Here is a 15,150-nt window from a genome sequence, read left to right as displayed (position 1 = left end):
TTAGATCTACTAGAGAGATTAAGAAATTACTCAGTTATTTTTTCTCCAATATTTGATGTCGATATTGTATGTTGAATTGAATTCAACTTTCCCATGAAATAAATTTACTTTCAAGTTAAGTTATTTTTATGTAATTGTCTACTTTTAAAAGTTATCCCCATTCAGGCTTGGGTTTCCTTTTTATGGTTCATCTTTGATTTATTTTTATGTTTAGTATGGTCTGTTTTTTTTCTTTTTTGGAAACTTGTTCAATCTGGTATTCTTGAAATAATCGTAGATATAGATCATAAGTTGTATAAACATGAAATAGATTTTGCCAAAAATCAAATGTAAAACTAAATGTACGTGGATATAAGGGTAATACAGTATACAACACATGCATTACTATGAAATTGCCATTTAATTAAAAAAAACAATTGACGGATTAGGATTATGAAATATTGCTACGCCAACATCAAAGCGTAACGTCACATTGGTATTTTATGTGGACTACTGTGACAATAAATGTTATATTATTTATTAAACTAATATAGTAATCAATACTTAAAAATGTTGACTATGGGCGAAGGAATATACATACTTACCTCGATGTCGGTGTTGAAAGTGGAATTGAATTCCACATTTCCTTGAAAAAGATTTACTTTCGCGTTGGTTACTTTTATATAATTGTCAACTTTAAGTAGCTGAATAATTTCGGGCGTTGGTTGCCACATTGTTATAATTGTGGAGTCTGTGTCATCTCTGATTTTAATTTTTTTAATACGGATTTTTTGCTGTTTTTTTTAAGACTTGTTCAGTTTGGTATTCCTGAAATAATCATAGATATATGATCATACGTTATATAAACACAAAAAGTAAAAGTTAGTAGATATAAAGATGCAAGACGGGGGGGGGGCCTGACAAGGACAGCTGTCTAGTCGTTCGGATGGGATAAAAAAAAAACCGAGGTCCCGTTTACATACTGGCGTGCACGTAAAAGATCCCTTGGCAGTTGGAATTCGATATAAGAGTAGGCCGTAGCCCCGCTGCCCAGGCAAAATTTCCCTCATATAAGAGTAGGCGATAGTGCCGCTGCCCAGGCAAAATTTCTCTCATAGCACACTGTATGGCGTATGCCCGTCTCCATAGCCCAGTTTAGGTGCAGAACAGTAGGACGTTAAACCCCATTTCATTTCATTTCTAATGGCCAGGGCGACCTTCGGTTGCACGGATTTCCGTACTCTAGTCGAAATAGCTACATGCGAATGACATTTAGTTCAACCATGCGATAGAGGACGGTCGAGATAGTTCAAAGATGGCTGAAAAGACTGACACGTTTGTAGATTTGTATGAAAAATATAAAATTGTCAATGCGTTATTTACACCATGGACCGTATTTCAGGGTTCATGGTAACACCTAGTTTGGAGAATATATATAGGCCCACGACAAAACACTTTGTGAAATGATCCATGTTACCAGTTAACCCGGGTGGAGTCATTTTTGTACAAAAATGTTTTAAAAGCATTAATTCATCCAAATCGTCAACATATAGTTTTAAAATTGAGTAAATAGCAGAAAATATAGCAGGCGAAACAACTGACATGGGCGCCGCCATATTGAATAGCCAATGGTCCGGACCATTTGCGTTCGGGTGCTGGTTCAGACTGTAGTCGCGACCATAGTCTACATCCGAAAGTCGCCCTAGTCGCTCGGACCATAAATTGATCCACATTTCTTTAGTAGATGGCTCGTTCTAATGGCTTCCTCATTGTGTATATGTCGCAGCTATATGCGGCGCCTAAATAAAAGTTTAGACTCGCTAGGGTGAGGACAAATGATAACACAAGATGGTTTAAAAGTTTATATAAATATCAACAATATCACATAATTACATGTACAATAATATAATGATCATTCCGCGAACGCGGTTACAGGTTAAAGATGAAGCATCACATGAAGAACGTCAAAAACCTCATGAATAATAATAACAACATGCCCTGAAAGAACAAAAATACATTCCATACTAAACTAATGATACAAGTCAATGTTATACAATCTCAGTTATATCACAGTAAACCCAATGATTCACTTCCATCTTTGATAAAGGCTCTTAAATTATTTCATAAAATCATAATATAGAATCATTCATTCTACACACTTTATTTCATAAAATAAAGTCACATATCAAGCATTCATGTCTTTTAAATTTATGTAAATGTAATATAAATGTGTCTTACCAATTTGTGGAAATGAGCTGTATGAGTCTCGGGGAACGAACCAGTCATCCAAGCAGAAAAAGAAAGTGAGAAAAGATACGGATTCATATCTTTTAATAAAATGCGCCACCCAAATAACCTCCAAGTGAAATGTACAACAAAACCTTCTAGAACAAAAGTAACTCCTCAATATTTTAAACTAAGGACACAAAGAATAAATTCCAAACATAAGAATCAAATCCTAGTTCCCACAAAACTTCAAAAGAATAACTACAATATAAACGTATATACACCACAACCCTGCATAACATCTTTTTTTTACTTTTTTAACTATGAAAAATAAAACTTGAAATCCCATTAATTAAATAACAAGAAAACAGACGAACTGAAAATTAGCACATTATACCCCGCTACATAATTTCCATATGGCAAAAAAAAAGTTTTCCCTGGATTGAACGCGTCTGTCTCTTTTGATGTCTTTTCAGATACCATCTTCATTTGTTGAGATACCGTCTTCATCTGTTGAGACAACTGGCCCAGTTAACATTGATGGTTAGATTTACGTAAAGTTTACGTCATTATGGTTAGATTTTGGTTAGCGTCCAATAATGGTAAAATTCTTTGGTTAAATTTACGTTACTTTTACGTCATAATGGTTATGGTTACTTTTACGTCAGAAAATGACGTAAATGTAACGTAAACTTTATGACGGATTACTAACCAATTTTTTTCCCTTTGAATATTTCTTGATTAAATAACATTACAAGTGTGTGCACATTCTAACAATTGATATATAGTCGGAATTCAGACATAATAATTATATATGTATTATTGGTTATAATTCTAACGTTAATCTAACGTAAATTTTACATCAGGTTTCTAACCGTTAGTTTATGGTTAGTTTTCTGACGTAAATCTAACGTTAGTTTTCTGACGTAAATCTAACGTTAGTTTTCTGACGTAAATCTAACGTTAGTTTTCTAACGTTAATATAATGTTAGTTTTCTAACGTTAATGTAATGTTAGTTTTATGTCATAATTTTAACCGTTAATTTAACGTTAGTTTTCTAACGTAAATCTAATGTTAATTTTATAACATAAATCTAACTTTAGTTTTCTAACATAAATCTAACGTTAGTTTTCTAACATATACCTGATATTAGTTGTAAAACGTAAAACAAATGTCAGTTTAATGTCATGATACTAACAATTAAGGGCCTGACAAGACAGCTGTCTAGTCATTAAAATGGGTAAGACCCTGGCTCGCTAGCCTGGAGGTCGGGTGTTCGATCCCTGCATTGGCCGAGAAAGTTCATCCAGATTTCCGGCGTGGTTTCCCCTTGTCAGTGATGCAGGACGGAGAGCCTGACAAGGACAGCTGTCTAGTTGTTCAGATGGGATAAAAAAAAAACGAGGTCCTGTGTACACATTGGCATGCATGTAAAAGGTCCCTTGACAGTTGGAATTCGATATAAGAGTAGGCCGTAGTGCCACTGTCGGGGCAAAATTTCCCTCATAACACACTGTATGGTGTATATGGCCATCTTCATTAGCCCAGTTCGGAGCAGAACAGTTGGACGTTAAACCCCATTTCATTTCATTACATTTTGTATCCATTTCTAAGTGCCCAAGAATAGAGATCTAGCTCCTTTAATAGTTGCGGTCTCTAGGTGACACACAAAGAGAAAACGAATGAATGAATGATCTACTCTCATTTCAAATTCCAAATGTCAAGGGTTCTTTTACGTGCACACCCACGTGATGGACTAGACACTGTTTTTTTGAGGTCCTCTGTCCTACACCACTACTAACAAAGGGAACTTTCTCGACCAACATGGGGATCACGTTGGCTAAGTGGGTAAGACGCTGACTCGCTAGCCTGGAGGTCGGGTGTTCGATCCCTGCATTGGCTGAGAAAGTTCATCCAGATTTTTCTGCGTGTTTTCCCCTTGTCAGTGATACAGGACGGAGGGCCTGACAAGAACAGCTGTCTAGTCAGGGATGAAAAACTGAGGTCACGTGTACACACAGGAGTGCACATGAAAGATCCCTTGGTAGTTGGAACTTGATATAAGAGTAGGCCATAGCGCCGCTGCCTGGGCAAAATTTCCTTCATAGCATACTGTATGGCATATGCTCATCTTCATTAGCTCAGTTTAGGAGCAGAACCCCTCATTTGCTAGCCAGTGTGTTACTAATTACTAGAGAGAGAGAGAGAGAGAAATGGGGTTTAACGTCTACTCGACACAAACTAGGTCATTTCGGGACTAACATATGGTTTAATTTTTATTTACATAATTCGCTTGCGCGTAGGGGTCTTTAGCAGTGGGAGAAAACCGGAGGTTGGACAGGCGACCCTACTCCTTGTCACGTACAACCGGGGATTCGAAACCACGCCAGTCAACTCAATGACAGACTTTATGATACAGCGCCCGCACGCTAACCATTCAGCCATCCAACCCCCCGTTACTAATTACTAAGTTTGTGAAATGTAGGTTTTTCCTCCTGTAGGTTTGTCCTGATGAAATCGGTTTATTGTCCTACTGTTCTGCTCCGACTGGGCTAATGAAGACAGGTACATACCATACAATGTGCTATGAGGGAAATTTTGTCTACTAATATCGAATCCAACTGCCAAGGGATCTTTTCGTGCAAGCCAATGTATACATGGTACCTCGGTTTTTTGTCCCATCTGAGTGACTAGACTACTGTCCTTGTTCCTGCACCTCTGACAAGGGGAAACCATGTCGGAAAATCCTGATGAACTTTCTCCACCAATGCAGGGATCGAACACGTGCCCTCCGGATTACCGAGCCAGCATCTTACGCACTTAGCCACCATGGCTTTATCAAAATTAGTAATGAAGATGTGCTATGACAGAAATTTTGCCTGGACAGCAGCATTACCGCACTTACTAATGAAGAAGTGCTAGGAAAGACATTTTGCCTGGAGAGCAGCATTTCCACATATAGTCATTACCAATAGTTCTAAGTGCACGCCAACCTGTAAAACATGTCTTTACACACTTTTCCATCATTACCAATTACTAGTCTGCGGGTTCACTAGTCTGTGGGTGCACTAATCCGTGCATTCACTAGTCCACTAGTCTGACTCTATAAAATACTATAAATATGAGTATTAAAGAAACCCAGTAGATATGGTGACTGATATCACCCTTCGTAAGGCGATAACCCAACATCACGGCATTTTAACCCGAAATCACAACATTTTAACCATTATAGCATATGCCCTTCTTCATTAGCCCACTTGGAACAAAATAGTAGGATGTTCAAACCCCATTTAAAATTCATTTTTATACTTTTCTGAACCAATCGGACTATTGAAGATAGTCATACGCAATGCAGAGTGCTATGACGGAAATTTTCTATGGACTGTGGCAGGGCGGAGGATCTGGCAAGGGATAAGGTATAGTTGTTCGGGTCATACGAAAAATCAAGTCCTCGTGTACATATTGGCATGCACGTAAAAGACACTCCGACAGTTGTAATTCAATATCAGAGTAGGCCATAGTGCCGCTATCCGTGCAAAGTTTCCGTCATAGTACACTGTATATAGTGTATGCCTGTCTTCATTAGCTCACTCAGAGCAAAACAGTAGGATGTTTAATCTCATTTAATTTTATTTAATTTTCCTACTTTTCTGCACCAATGGGACTATAAAAGATAGGCTGGCAAGCGGACGAGTGCACCCATTGACTATTGAGCATCATTTACTTGAAAACGTTGAGAGAACCCTCAACGAAATGTCGCTTTAATTAAAATAGTAATTGTGTTTTTTGTTGTATCATCGAGTCAAGTGAACGTTAAACCCCATTTCTCTCTCTCTCAATTTTGATACCCATAAATTTGACAAAACAAATAATGATTGTCGGAAACTGTTTCATAAAGCAAAGTTGTTCTCTACTAAAAGGTTATCACTGTCCAAATGTTAGGAGTAGTCCACACCTAGGCCGACTATGCATGAAGTGTTTTTATAATTAAATTTATTAAATATAGTACCTTGCATCAGTAAATATAAAATTAATGATCCTTTCACCAGTAAATATAAATTAAAATTACCCGATTTGATTATTCTTTTAATATAACGTAATCATGTAACCTCATATAAAATATGGTAGAGCGTATACAAACAAATAATATGAATAGATTCATTATCAGAAATATTACAGGCCTTTCAAACGAACAGTCGCCATTTTTAGACCTAAATACATGTAGATGTACAAATATATTTTTATCGTCTCGGGCAAGGTCAAGGTCACGATCTGTTCACTGTTGATGATTGTGTTTAAATCGGTTTATATCATATTATTTCTATTCACATTACAATATTTTTTTTATAGGTTACGGTTATTGTTGTTATTTATCAAAATTGCTTCAATTATTTATTAAATATTTTTTGTTTGTTCGTTTGACCGGAACGTACGGAATTCTGGGATTTAAAATGGCGGCATAGGTAATTATTTTTCCCAAAGAAGAAATGATGCCGTGATTTAAAGTTAAATAAAGCTATTCCACACATACACACACGATTTTGGATTCAGCAAAGTAAAGTTGAAGGTAAGTGCACTTTTTATGCGAACTTCCGTTGACAGTATACCGATAGATCTAATGTTCATAAAAAAATAATCTGGCCGTGGAAAAAGTTTGCACGCAACTTTGTATATCAGACAGTCAGTATTTGTTTTTAACACGATGCAGTTACATTGTCCGTAAACCATACTATTCATAAACAAAATCAACATTGCTTTAAGTTATCGAAAGTAATACTGGTTCCAAAATTGTTTTTAAAAAATCTGGATCCAAAAATTATCAAACACATAACGAATTTATTAATTTAATGATGTAGACTGTTAAAATTCAGGCTGTGCTAATTATAATATAAGTACATGTAGTATTTTCTAAACATTTTTATGGGTGTTTCAGGTTGGGTTTTTTTGTTGTTATTGTATTGATATTTTTGCAAATTTAATAATGCATAATGCAAGAGCTAAATCTATATATTGTACGTAGGTTAAGTAGGTATTTCTTGAGACTGTAAATGTTAAATTTTTTTATAAGACATTTTAATGTATTAACTTGCTAAGTCTATAATCAAGTCTCAATGCCATCGGGTGCTCGAGATGTTCACAGATTCAAACACTGGCGGTTAATGATTTAATTTAATTGAAAAATGGATAATCAAGACTTTAAGCTTATATACATAGGCCTATTTATATGATATAACATTAAATAACAAGTTTGCCCGTACATACTTGTACATAAAGGTTTCAGTCCTACTCCCCTGCTTATTTTTTCTTGTGGTGGCCAAGAAAGTTCATCAGGATTTTCTGGCATGGTTCCTCTTTTAACTGGTGCAAGACAGAGGGGCTGGTAAGGGCTAATGTACAGTTGTTCGGATAGGACAAAAAACCAAGCTCTTTTGTACACACGGTCCAGTCAAAATTTTCATCATAGCACACTTTCAAGCATTTGTCCAACTTCTTTAGCCCAGTTTGAGCAGCACAGTATGATGTTGAACCCCATTTCATTACAGATCCACAGTAGGTTGGCTGTCAGCCCAGTTGGAGCTGAACAGTAGGCCGTTTAACCCAATATCGTTTTTTTGGGGAGTATAAAGTTGCTTTTTATTTATTTTTTTTTTTTTTACAGATCCTACATGTATATTTGAGCACCCGTGGTGGCAGTAATGACAAAGAAGTTCTAAAAAGATTTATATGGGCTTTATAATGAAAGTTAGACAACACTACTACTTGCCAAACACTACTACTTGTCACATAATGTAATGATATAAATATATATGTATCTATGGTAGCACAAATATCATCAGAATGTAGGCCAAAGCTTTACAAGCATTGTAGGCCTAAAATACTTTCTGTCTGAACTTTTGACAGTCAATTCTTTGATGACTAGTTAGTTTAGAGCAGATATCCTGTCACAGTATTATATAACAGCTCTTTGGCTTAAAATTTAAACTGAGTTGTATCAGTGAGTTGAAAATCATCTGTGTTCCTGTTATTGCTCCCTGCTGCAGCCAGTAAACAATAACCTTTTGCGTTCCTTACAAATCTTCCAATTTTTACTGATAGATCAACCATAGCAAAGATCTCTATTAAGATTATATTTGTAATGTGTGTAACAAATTCTATGACATAGGTATAATATTGGTGTAGTTAAGTATATACCATATTTATGCACACATTTCAATATTGGCATATTATTAGTCTCTATCATCTAGAAAAAAATATTCTATATTCTACGAATATTAGTGTGGTTGCGTTGTCAACATTTGAGAATAATCGGTCATAGGCTAGATTATCCGGTCTTTTACATTATCATAAACAAAGTCTAAGGGAGGTAACTAGTCCTAAAACAAGATGTTGACGCCCATGAAATTTATATAAGAATGCCATTTCCGAAAATCCATTTGATTGCATTGTCAGTTCAATATCCAACACTCTTAATTTTTTTTATTGAAAAATTTCTCTCTTCATGGGCCATATCTATGTTTTTTTTTTTATTGAATCCTAATTCGTCATCACTATTCATGTTTGTTTATAAATGCAAGTGTTATTGACAACTGTCCCAGACCCTCATTATTTATATGGCCCAACTTTTCTTCGGGGTACACCGGCACGGTATTAGACTAGGATAAACATTAGTCTTATATACCGCCTCTACTTAATTATGGATGTAGGTCGGAAAAATGTAAAATTTGGCAATTTGACTTATACTCAACATCGACTTATGCTATAACTGTTTCAAATGACAAGTGCTAAATGAAGTATTTATGCGGTCTTTGGTGAAAGAAATGAAATGAAATGGGGTTTAACGTCCTACTGTTCTGCTCCTAACCTGGGCTAATGAAGACGAGCATATGCCATACAGTGTGCTATGAGGGAAATTTTGCCTGGGCAGCGGGGCTACGGCCTACTCTTATATCGAATTCCAACTGCCAAGGGATCTTTTACGTGCACGCCAATGTCTACACGGAACCCCGTTTTTTTGTCCCATAACGACTAGACAGCTGTCCTTGTCAGTCCCTCTGTCCTGCATCACTGACAAGGGAAACCACGCCGGAAAATCAGGATGAACTTTCTCGGCCAATACAGGGATCAAACACCCGACCTCCAGGCTAGCGAGCCAGCGTCTCACCCACTTAGCCACTTGATCCCCCCCTTTGGTGAAAAAGAGAGAGAGAGAAATGGGGTTTACTGTCAACTGGACACAAACTAGGTCATTTCGGGACTAACATGGTTTAATTTTTCATTTACATAATTCGCTTGCGCGTAGGGGTCTTTAGCAGGGGGAGGACACCGGACGACCCGGAGAAAACCCACGAGGTTGGACAGGCGACCCTACTCCTTGCCACGTACAACCGGGGATTCGAAACCACGCCAGTCGACTCAATGACAGACTTTATGATACAGCGCGCGCTAACCATTCAGCCATCCACCCCCCCCCCCCCCTTTGGTGAAAGAAAACAGAGCTGTGGCTAGTGAAATGAAAGTTTAACGTCCTACTGTTTTGCTCTGAACTGGGCTAATGAAGATGGGCATACGCCATACAGTGTGCTATGTGGGAAATTTTGCCCGGACAGTGGCACTACGGCCTTCTCTTATATCGAATTCTAATTTCAAGGGCTCTTGTACGTGCACGCCAATGTGTACATGGGACCTCATTTTTTTGTCCCATTTTAATGACTAGATAGCTGTCTTGTCTAGCCCTCTGTCCTGCATCACTGACAAGGGAGAACCACGCCGGAAAATCTGGAGTAACTTTCTCGGCCAATGCAAGGATCGAACACCCGACCTCCAGACTAGATAGCCAGTGTCTTACCGACTTAACCAACGTGATCCCCGTTGTGGCTACAATTCCTGGATTTGAAGGTCAGGTATGATATGAAACGAATATTTTGAACCGGTTCACCAATGCAACCAATCTGTGACGGGTTAACCGATAGAGGGTTACATCCTTGATATAAATATACTTGTCGCAGGTTTTAAAAATAGAAAGATATATATAAAGGTAGCTCAAAATTCATCTCTACATATACATAGGCCAAGGGGGGATCATGTGGCTAAGTGGGTAAGACGCTGACTCGCTAGCCTTGAGGTCGGGTGTTCGATCCCTGCATTGGCCGAGAAAGTTCATCCTGATTTTCCGGTGTGGTTTCTCATTGTCAGTGATGCAGGACGGAGGGCCTGACGAGGACAGCTGTCTAGTCGTTTGGATGGGACAAAAAAAACAAGGTCCAGTGTACACATTGGCAGTTGGAATTCGATACAAGAGTAGGCCATAGCGCTGCTGCCTGGGCAAAATTTCCCTCATAGCACACTGTATGGCGTAACCTTTTGCGTCTCTTCAAAATATTTCAAATCTTTTGTCATGGATCAACCATTGCAAATATCCGTGTTACAATTATATTTGAAATGTGTTAAACCAATTCTGCAACACATGTAATATTGGTGTAGTATATATCTTTGTATATACACCCACATATCAATTTTGGCCCTGTTTGTCCGTACACTGGGTGTGAAATGTGAATCATTCCGATTGTGAGAGGACAAGCATTATCAATATACAGCTTTTCAGGACTTTGCCTTCCTTGGTTAATTCTCCTTTTTTCAAATGCAATAGATGCTGTGTTTATTCTTAATTGATCTTTTTCAAATTTGTGTTACACACTGGAATCATGAGAGGACAAAACCTATCAATATTCAGTATTCCACAACATTCCATTCCAGTGTCGGCCGAGAAAATTCTTCGTGATTTCCAGACTTGGTTTCCTCCCCTTGTCAGAGGTGCAGGACAGAGGGCCTGACAAGGAGGGACAGCTGTCTAGTCGTTTGGAAGGTACGAATGACCGAGGTCCTGTGCACACATTGGTTCGCACGTGAAAGATCCCTTGGCAGTTTGAATTCGATATAAGAGTAGGCTTTAGCGCCACTGTCTGGAAAAAATTCCATAATAGGACACTGTATAGCATATTTCCATGTCATTAGCCCTGTCGGAATAGGACATTAAACCCCATTTCATTTCACTCATTCCAAAGTTAACTCCTATTCCATCAATACCTTGAGCAAATAAGATAGAGGCTATAGGTTTTGGCCCAATTTGGTCAATATCCCAGTTTTTTCTTTCTTATATGCATATCAACACTTTCATAGCGCTAATGTAGACCTTTTTCTTGAACATTTTCCCTTGTCAGTGATGCCGGACAGAGGACCTGACATGGATGGCTGACTAGTCATACGGAAGGGACAAAAAAAACCCAAGGTACAGTGTAAACTCAAGTGTGTGTGTGTGAAAGATCCCTTGGCAGTTGGAATTTTATATAAGAGTACGCCATAGCTCTGCACACTGTGTGGCATATGCCCGTCTTCATTTCTCAAACAGCTGTGGATAAAAACTGTTAATATTTAAATGTGTATTTTGTATTTTATAACATTATATTTTTGTCTTTTAAATAAAGTATATGTATACATACTTGTAGTATATTTTGTCATATAATTCTGCTAGATTTTTAACTTTTCTGTGCAATACATTTAGAATTCTGACTGGTTATGGGTAGATAGAGAGCAGTGGGGTAAAACATCCAATAGACATAAACTGTCCTTTGGGACTAAGTGATTCAATTCAAGTTGAATAATTCATCCGCACCAGGAATCTTTAGTAGTAGGAGGACCCAGAGAAAACCCATGTTCAAGTTGGGTGTGGAAAGAAACCACTTGACTCAATGACAGACCTTATGATCTAAAGCGCACACGTTGGACCACTCAACTTTTAGCCTCACCCACGGGTCAGGAAAATTTGATTATTGGTTGAATGTACTTCCCATTTACTGCGGCGAATAATGAATAATTTTGAAGGTTTTAATGCTCATCAAAATTTGACATTAGAATTGCATCCGTAAATGATGTTAATTTAATGTTAGATTTACGTTATAATGGTCGGTTAGATATCCATCATTTTGCTCATCCTTTTAACGACAATTTAACGTCAGGAAATGACGTTAATCTAGCGTAAAGTTTACGTCATTTTTATGTTATATTTACATCATTTTCTGACGTAAATCTAACGTAAAGTTTACGTCATTTTCTGACGTAAATCTAACGAAAATGACGTAAACTTTACGCAAATTTTACGTTAGATTTACGTCAGAAAATGACGTAAAGTTTACGTTAGATTTACGTCAGAAAATGACGTAAATATAACGTAAAAATGACGTAAAGTTTACGTTAGATTAACGTCATTTCCTGACGTAAAATTATCGTTAAAAAGATGAGCAAAATGATGGTAAACTGACTAACCATTTTTACGTAAATGTAACGTAAAATTAACATCATATTGTTATGTGGGGGCTGACTCCCTTGTATAACAGGGTTATCAACAAATAAAACTGCAGATTACCTTTCTGGTTTATGCCAGCCTTCTACGTCGTTGTTGGTCCGGATGGTTAGGCCAAACATACACCACGACGAAATTGGCCACACGGTATTTTCAATCCAGGTATATTTGTTCATTCTCTGCCTTCTCCCACAGTGTCGTAAAATCCGGTAACATATGCCCTGATGGCAAAAATGGCACGAATTTATATATACCATCGCGTAATTGTAAGCAAACAAAAATATATATATTGTGAAAGGCACAACCTTGGATAATCGGATCTTCGAAGACGGTTCGTAGCGCCTGCCATATCCCCGTCTCGAAGTCCACAACGAACGATTTAACAGCGGGTGTTGTTGATAGCAGTTCTATGATTGCCTGGAAAACCTACAAAAAGTGAAAATAAAAAAAATTATATGAATTATATAAAAATAAAAATACCTGATGAAATTAAATAAATGTTATAATGAACCCTTTTCTTTATATACTATTCAAAAAAAGTAGGGGATATTTGATTTTTAAGTGTTATTAAAGTCACCTAATGAAACTGACGAAGAAACAAATGACAAAATGAAATGAAGTTCACATTCATCGATTTATTCCAAATGATCGTTAGACTAAGTAAGGCACAGACTGACCATTATAAGTTAAAATGATACCCGGGGTCAAACAGCAAAGTTACCACAGCATCACAACCAAGTCAGTAACGGGTAAATCCTCCTCTGTTTGCCAAACAAGCATTGATCCGACGTGGCATACTCCTAATGAGACGTCTAAGGTCATTTCGGTCCAGATTGTCCCATTCCTGTTGCAACGCAGCAGCAAGTTCTTGGACATTGGCAGGACGTTGTTGACGTTGACGTAACCTCTGTCCAAGCATGTCCCAGACATGCTCGATGGGGGAGAGGTCGGGACTCAGTGCTGGCCAAGGTGATGTTCTGTTGTTGGAGGTAACCTGTAACGATCCTGGCCCTGTGACATCTTGCGTTGTCATCCTGGAAGATGAAACGGCGGCCATGACGTCGTGCGAACGGCACAACATGGACTGCCAAGATGTTGTCCCGGTAGTACTGGCCTGTAACACGCCCTGCAACAACATGTAAAGCCGTTCTTCCAGCAACAGTGATGCCTCCCCACACCATAACAGAACCACCCCCAAATCGATCATGTCTGATGACGTTAACGTCTTGGAAGCGCTCGTTTCGACGACGCCACACCCTCCTACGTCTGTCCAAAAAATCAACAGTGAACCTTGACTCATCTGAAAACATCACATTGCTCCAGCGTCGATTATCCCAGTGTTGACGATCCCTACACCAACGACGTCTTGCCTGAATGTGATGATCTCTCAAACAAGGGATCACGCGAGGACGTCGGGCGCGAAGGTGGACCCCTATGCAGTCGATTCCGAATCGTCTGGCCACTCACTCTCACACCAGTGTCTGTTTGAAGACGAGCGCTGATCTGATTTGCTGTGATGACACGATTTCTCAAGGCCAAGGTACGGATAAATCGATCCTGGGCTTGAGTTGTCGCCCTGAGCGTGGTCTGTCCTGTACAGATTGTGTATCACGGTATCTGGACCATAGCCTGCTTATGACAGACTGAGAAACATTCATCGTCCGCGCCACAACCGCCTGTGTTGTGCCGATCTGTAGCATGCCAAGGGCACGTAACCTTTCATTTTGGGTAAGCTGACGCATATCAAAATTTGTTTTCTGGTCACTAAAACAATTAAACTGATGTTTCCACCCTGGAATTCAATGCCACAATGACTGTAACATTCAAAGTCAGAGTCGTGCAAATCTTGGGTTGGACCCCCATGATGATCCCAAGCATCACCTGCATTCCATGCGGTAGCTATTGGTGCGTTTGGGCGTCACATGTAACTGGAAATGTTTCTTCTGTTAGGTTCTATAGTGACTTTTTTCGTAGTCATTTTCATATTTTAGTATTATGCCCCCAAAATCAAATATCCCCTACTTTTTTCGAATAGTATAGTATGGTGTCATATATTTCCAAGCGCTGGGAAATGTGTAAATTTTATGACGGGTATATAATTCGTGCCACGTATACGTAGGTACGTTTTTTTAACATTGAATTACATTCTCTATATTTGACAGTTAAGATGATTTGTGGGTGATTGTGTGTCAGTGTCCCAGTCAATTAGAGCGTGTGTGGTGGGAGGGTTGAGTGTAGTGGGTGTGTCTGTGTATGTGTGCATGTTGAGCACTGTGTATGTGTTGGGAGGGTTGTGTGTGGGTGTGGCAACCTATGAGTGTGGTTGGCGAATCTGTGTATGTGTGCATGTTGGGAACCGAGTGTGTGTTTGTGCATGCGTGTGTGTGTTGGGAGTCATCATTTATTAAGATGGATTTACTTAAGCAAATTCAAATTTTCTTTGTCCAAAATCTTTTGTCAAAAAAAAGCAAATACTTTGAAAACATTTTAAACATCTGGCACAGTTAAGGCACTGGCAATAAAAACGCCTGTCAAACTTTCCCACGCAACAGACGCATTCTTCAATTCTCAAGAATATCAGATGACA

General features: G+C 38.4%; 1 long non-coding RNA gene across 1 annotated transcript; it reads left to right on the top strand.

Moving 5' to 3' along the window:
- The first annotated feature begins 3,175 nt into the window (after nt 1–3,175).
- Nucleotides 3,176–11,702, top strand: LOC126818914 (uncharacterized). The gene is made up of 2 exons (XR_007679409.2): nt 3,176–6,773; nt 7,866–11,702. It is a non-coding gene; the product is annotated as an uncharacterized LOC126818914 (long non-coding RNA).
- The last annotated feature ends 3,448 nt before the right edge of the window (nt 11,703–15,150 follow it).

The sequence above is a fragment of the Patella vulgata genome, chromosome 1, assembly GCF_932274485.2.
Source record: "Patella vulgata chromosome 1, xgPatVulg1.2, whole genome shotgun sequence".
NCBI lineage: Eukaryota > Metazoa > Mollusca > Gastropoda > Patellidae > Patella > Patella vulgata.
This window is presented reverse-complemented; position numbering and strand designations above follow the sequence as displayed.